Consider the following 7334-nt stretch of genomic DNA (forward strand, 5'->3'; position numbering starts at 1 on the left):
TTATACTCCTCATTCCTGCTATCAATCTCATCAAAATAAGGTTTTAAACGGGTGTTGTTTACCTTAAAAGTGCCAAACTTGGGATGACTCACCTCAACCGTACCGAATGGGAAAATGTTCAGTACCGTAAGAGGGATTTCGTCATTTGATATGGTAGCGACAATGTGGGGATCTGCGGCATCTAATAAGACTCTATCTCTAACCTTAAGTTGATTTGGAAAGGTATTGAGCTCATTCTATCGGAGATTCGTTTTGTCAGGTGTTCTTGGTTTATGTGTCCACCATTCATCTAGCTCCTCGATTTGTAGCCTTTGATCTTCATGAGTAGGTCCTCTATTATTGCTTGAGAATGGCTCATGTACTTCCTTCAGACTCATTTCCTGCAAAGAAGGTTGTACCATATTGTCAATTTTAGTAGAATGGGTTAAACGATAACCATTAATTTCCGATGTGTTGCCAGAATTGCGAGCTTGAAGAGTGATTGTTTCGTCTCCCACACGGAGTGTGAGTTCACCTGTGCCAACATCAATAATCGTTTTAGCAGTTGCTAAAAAGGGCCTTCTTAAAATTAAAGGAGTGTTGCTATCCTCCTCTATGTCTAGAACAATAAAGTCAACGGGAAATATGAATTTATCTATTTTAGCTAGCACATCTTCAATAATACCCCTAGGGAATCTTATAGTTTTATCTGTTAATTGAATGCTGATCCTAGTCTGTTTGGGTTTCCCGAGACCTAGTTGCTTAAACATTTTGTAAGGCATGACGTTGATACTATCCCCTAAATCAACTAATGCATTATTAACATCTAAACTACCACTTAAGCAAGGAATCGTAAAACTCCCTGGATTTTTTTGTTTGTTCAGTAGCTTATTTTGCAGAATAGCTGAGCACACTGTGTTTAGCTCCACATGCGGCACCTCGTCCAACTTCCGCTTATTTGCTAAAAGCTCCTTTAAAAATTTCATTGCATTTGGCATCTACGATAGAGCTTCAATAAACGGTAAGTTAATATGTAATTTTTTTAAGAGTTTAAGGAATTTACCAAATTGTTCATCTGAGCGGTCTTTCGTTGTCACGTTGGGGTATGGCACACGAGGTTTATATTCGACATTCACCGATTTGTTTTTATTGTGATCTACCTCACCTTGACCTTTGCTTACCGCGGTTTCTTGCCTCGATTCTAGTTCAGGCTCAACGACTCCTTCTTCATCTTGAATATTAATTGTGTTGAGTTTTTCCCTTGGGTTGGGTTCAGTATTACTTCTCAAGCTACCTTATGGTCGTTCGGAGATTAACTGACCTATCTGAGCTTCAAGCCCTTGGATTGACGCTTGTTGATTTTTAAGTGTTGTATCGGTGTTCTGAAAATGGGTTTCTGACACCAATATAAACTTTAAGAGCATTTCTTCAAGGTTCGACTTCTTTTCCTATTGGTAGGGTGGTTGTTGAAAACCCGGAGGATGTTTTGGTCTTTGATTTCCTTGACTGCCCCATGAGAAATTGGGATGGTTCCTCCAACCTACATTGTAAGTGTTACTATATGGATTGTTTTGAGGTCAAGGATTATTACCCATGTAATTTAATTGCTCGTTATCCATGTTATGGCTATAAGGTTGGTATTCCGAATGGCTTGTTCCACATCCACTTGCTTCGCACTACATTACTGGGTGAACCTCTGAAGAACTAAGAAAACCATCAATTTTCTTATTCAAGAGTTCTACTTGATTAGAGAGCATGGTGACTGAATCGACTTATAAACGCTAGCTGTTTTCGTTGGCTTTGTCTTCATGACTTGCCACTGATAGTTATTCAGTGACATCTCTTCAATAAACTCATAAGCATCTTCAGGTGTTTTATTGTTGATGGTTCCGCCAGCAGCTGCATCAACCATTTGTCGAGTCGAAGGATTCAGGCCATTATGGAATGTTTGAACCTGAAGCCAAAGTGGTAACCTATGGTGAGGGTACCTTTTCAGTAAGTCCTTGTATCTCTCCCATGCATCATAAAGAGTTTCTAAGTCCATCTGTACAAACGAAGAGATATCATTATGTAATTTAGCAGTTTTAGCCGGTGAAAAATATTTTAGTAAAAAAATTTTGGTCATCTGTTCCCAAGTTGTGACAGCCCTATTTTGACCCTAGTCGGGAAGTGGTTTCGGGACCACAAAACCGAGACACAGAAAAATAATTAAATGTCATATTCCATGTTTATTGTGTGTGCACATGCATATATGAAGGTTTTATGCTTTAATTTTGACAATTGAATATGAAATTGTAAATAGGACTTATGTGTGAAAAATGTGAAAGATGATGGGTAATTTTTAAAAGTGGTTTTAATAAAGGTACTAAAAGGAATGGTTTTGCATGTTAAATTGCCCATTTTATTGTTGGTGGCCGGCCATGTTGCTAGTTAATAAATAATATATATTTTCTATTATCAATATGTTAATTAAATGGCTTTTATTTATTGAATAATAATAAAAGAATAAAGAGAACATGGGTGATAAAAACAAAGTGTTCATCTTTGTTTCTTGAAGAACCGAATGTGAAAGAAGTTTAGGGGAGGAACATCATTCGGTCATCCTAGTCTTAATTAAGGTAAGAAGTTTTGGTTAATTCTTGAAATTTTAGTTAAATTCTAGTAAATTACTAAGTTCCTTATTAGTCCCATGTTAAATTTTTGATATTTGGTGAATGAATATGGTTTTCGGTCATGGTAAATAATAAAGAATGTGGTTGTTGTTCTTGTTAACTTGGATGAATTTTGGTGGATAGGTGTTTGAATCAAACAAATGATCATGTGTGTACACTAGATGCTAAGTGAGAAGAATCGGTCATTATATTAGAGGCCATTGCCGAATATGAACGTAGTTATTGTGAGTGATGAGTGTGCTTTGAGTTGATGAAAAAAAATGCTTAAAAATGTGTTATAAGCAAATTATATGCTATGCTAAGGTTGTTAAATTATCAATTTTTCTTCCTTGCCGAATATGTGTTTATAAAGATGAGTGGTGTTGAACGTTTTAAATAATTTAGATGATTATTAATCTAGGTATAAGCTAGGTAATATTAATTGATTGTGACTTAATTGTTTTATAGCAAGTGCCGATTATGGAAATTTCAAAATTCGGTCTTAGATCTTAATGTATATTTTTTTTATTTCATTAAGTTGAATTGGAAAGTTGTTACATGCAAAGAAGATGATTAGAACTTATATAGACAATCGGCATTAGCTAAGGAGTGAGAATGTTGATTGGTAATGTATATGTAAATGAGTAGTGTTATACACATATGATCTATTTGGTAATAATCGCATTGGCTACACTAGTGTATAAGAAAACGAAGTAAACTATGTGAGTTTTGCTTATGTATGCGAAACTAGTATAAGATGAATGATCGGTTACTAGGGTTATAAAATCATTTTGAGTTGAGTTATAAGTGACTATCATGGCTTGATGAGTTCTTACCATTTTCAGTTACAAATAAGTATGAAGTTTGAACCATGGCATAATTATAAATATTAATACATATTGAAATTGTTATGTGATCGCCGAATGTGAATTATGAGTAAACAATATGGGTTAAGATATTAAACAAATCTATTTGTATTTATTAAGCTAAAGAGCAAGGAGGATCGAAGTCGGATAGGGGAAAAGAGAAGGCAATAGAGTAGCCAATCTACTACCGTTTCAATATACCGAGGTAAGTTTTTAAGTAGGCTCTTCTAGTATACATAATTAAAGATGCCTATAAGAATATGGTAAATGAATCGAAATTTTTGGTTGGCACTTGAATAAAATTGTTCATTAATTAATGTGGGTATGCGATTCATAGTGAGGATCATTTGGAGTTAAGCTGTAATGATGTTATGAACATGTGAATTTGAGTATAACTTTGGAGTTGAAATGTGAATGATGATATGTATATTGATAGAATCTATCCGGACTAAAGGTCCGCAGGCTATGAGCTGGAAAAAAAAAATAACCGGGTTAAGTCCCGAAGGCATTCGTGCGGGTTATTATAACCGGGTTAAGTCCCGAAGGCATTTGTGCTGGTTGTTACATCCGAGCCAAATTCCGAAGGTATTTATGCTCGGAAAGGTGCGACTCTGTCGTAATAATTCCGATTAATGTGCTCATAATCCCTAATATGACCATGTATGGATCGTATATACATTGGAAAAAAAATTGGTACAGTGTCAGTTGTGATTACTTAATCGAATAATGCTCTTCCGGCCATTTCTTAGGATTATATGAAGTCTATAGCTCACTCGAGCTACATGAAATTGAATCCAATGAAATTTAGTTAAGTTTGACTTCAAATGTATAAACCTATTGATAAAAGTGTAAATTAAAACGAATACGTGATCTTGTGCATAGGCATTTATTTATCCTTATGAATGCTATTTCTTTTGTGTTTTTTTTTCAAATGAGTTCCTTACTTATAAACTTACTAAGCATCGAAACGCTTACCCTGTTGCTTAAATTCTCGGTATTATAGATTTTGTTCATCAGCTATCGGACTCGGAGGTGTCAAAGTCGAAGTCATCCATACTATCTAAGCCACTTTTTGGTACTCTTCAGTTGAACTTGATAATGGCATGTATAAGGCTGACCCTTGTTGTTAATTAAGTATCCTTTGGTAATGTATATTCGTATAGCCATGCGAAAATGGCTTGTATATTTTGAGTATAACATTATGATCATTTTGTATATATGGTCTTATGATATGGTTATTAAGTGGTGTGGAAATGTTTGGTAATGATTAGCCATTGGAATGGCCAATCATGGTCCTATTGGTGCTACGTATGTCATGGCTAATTGTGATTATACTTGGAAATAATGTATGTCAAATTACTAGTTGATTCATGGAAAACTATGAAATAGGTAAAATTTACCTTAAAATAGATGCTGACAGCAGCAGTGATGTGAATTTGAAAAATCACTAAAAATAGTATAAATAGAATTAAATAATGAATAAATTATGTAATCGAATATTGATGAGTCTATTTTCATATGAAAGAAACAAAATTACCATATGAGCCGTATTTTATGAGATGTTTAAGTTTTCGTGAAATAGGGCCAGAGCGATTTCTGGATCCCCTGTTCTGACTTTTGAAATTCACCATAAATTAACCAGAGATAATTAGAAGTCATTCTTTATATGTACAGATTCCTTTTTGAGTCTAGTTTCATTAGAAACAAACTGCATAAGTATTGAAGCCCTGTACAGGGAGATATCTAAGTCGTAATGCATAAAGGTCAGAGTAGTTGAACCCTGAAACAGGGGAGACTTTAACTACTAAACTGTACTAATTGGCTGGACCAAAAATTCTAGAAAAAAATTAGTAAATATATGTATGAGTCTAGTTTCAGGAAAAATTTACGGAATTGTATTTTGAGTTTTGGAACTCGAGATATGATTTTTAGAGTGACTGTGATGCAGTTAGCCAGCTCATCTGGAAATTTTAAAAATGAATTGTATGAGCTGTTTAAGTAAGGAGTTAAGTCCGTTAGCACCTCGTGTTCGACTCCGGAAACGGTCTCGGGTACGGGGTGTTACATTTAATTGGTATCAGAGCTACGGTTTAGTCGATTCTAGGACTATCGTAATACGTAGGGGAATAGCTATACATGCCATTATGTGTTTATCTGATAGTGTGGTGATTTCGGACAGTTAAAAATGTGTTTATTTTTTTGTAATGGATCCTGATCCCAACCGAGCGGTAGCTGATGATGTTGAGAGTGTAGCTCCTGCTCTCGCACATGGGACGACGTCGGTGGACTCTCAACCTATTGCTAGTAATCAGAATGATGAAACTAGGCAGGCTTTTTATAGCGTGATGAATGATTGATTCAATCAGTATATTCGAACTAATACAACTGTCCCACAACCCCCACCCCCGACTAATACAAACCCTGCACTGGTAATATCTCCTGGAGTTGACCCGTCGAGGTTGAACAAGCCCCCGGTTGATAGGATTTGGAAGCATGGGGCTACTGAGTTCAAGGCTACTGACAGTGATGATGCTAAGCAGGCTGAGTTTTGGCTTGATAATACCGTTCGTGTGTTCGATGAATTATCGTGCACACCTGATGAATGTTTAAAATGTGCTATATCTCTGTTACGTGATTCTGCCTACTATTGGTGGAATACTTTGGTTTCCGTCATGCCGAGAGAACGGGTTACTTGGGAATTCTTTCAAACCGAGTTCCGCAAGAAATATATCAGTCAAAGATTCATCAATCAGAAACGGAAAGAATTTCTTGAGCTTAAGCAGGGTTCTATGTCAGTTACTGATTATGAGCGAAAGTTTGTCAGACTAAGCAGATACGCTCGGGAATGTGTTTCGTCCGAAGCTATCATGTGTAAACGCTTCGAGGACGGGTTGAACGAAGATATAAAACTGTATGTAGGCATTCTTGAAATTAGAGAATTTGTAGTACTTGTCGAACGAGCTTGCAAAGCCGAAGAGCTCAATAAGGAGAAAAGAAAAGCTGAAGTGGAAGCAAGAGAATTTCGTAAGAGGTCTTCGGGAAAGCCCTTTCAACAATCATCGAAGAAATTTAAAAGTGATCCAGGCCGATCTAAAGACACTTTGGGCTTTTCCAGACGAGATCGTGATCGACCCCCTGTGAGTACGCGAGTCACGTCGGTTGCCAATGTTGGAAATGAGAAAGGGAATAACCGAAGACGAATGGCATCGTCAGAAATGCCATTGATTTTAAATGTATCGCATAGTTCCAAAAAGTTTGCTAAGTGAGCATTGGGATCTTCATCCTATAAACCATAAAACTGAACAAACTGTTGTATCATTTGAATTGTGTTAGGTTTTAATTCAAAAGTATTTGCATCTACAACAGGTCTAACTATGCTTGATTCAGTTCTTGTTAAAGAAGGTTTAGCATAATCATACATAGTGCGTGGAGCAGAATTTTGATTAGCCGCAATTTTAGGAGGTAGTTGATTGTCTTACTTTTCAGCCATCTCTTCGGTTGGGGGTTGAGTATCGTCTTCTTGTATCTTAGGCTTCGCCTTATTTCTCTTTGGTTTCTGCGAACTGTGCGATCGATTTCTTTGTCAAAAAGTAATGGTCCTGGCGGGTTTCTTCTAGTTATAAACTATAAAAACCTACCAAGAGAAACAAAAAGTAAATTAATAAATAATAATAATAATAAATTAAACTTCAAGAAAAATAAATGGCTAAAGTAATAAAAATTGAGTGTTCCTAATATCTTAGTTCCCCGGTAACAGCGCCAAAAACTTGATCGCGTGATTTCGTGATAGGTTTTAAATATTTATAATTACTCGTTCTTGAAACTAACTGTTATTGCG

The 7334-nt window shown here is 36.0% G+C and overlaps 1 non-coding gene across 1 annotated transcript; it reads left to right on the plus strand.

Annotated features, from left to right (window-relative positions):
• The first annotated feature begins 1949 nt into the window (after positions 1-1949).
• LOC121229832 (small nucleolar RNA R71) lies at positions 1950-2056 on the plus strand. The gene has a single exon (XR_005927788.1). It is a non-coding gene; the product is annotated as a small nucleolar RNA R71 (small nucleolar RNA).
• Positions 2057-7334: the final 5278 nt, after the last annotated feature.

This window comes from Gossypium hirsutum, chromosome A05 (genome assembly GCF_007990345.1).
Source record: "Gossypium hirsutum isolate 1008001.06 chromosome A05, Gossypium_hirsutum_v2.1, whole genome shotgun sequence".
Taxonomy (NCBI): Eukaryota; Viridiplantae; Streptophyta; class Magnoliopsida; order Malvales; family Malvaceae; genus Gossypium; species Gossypium hirsutum.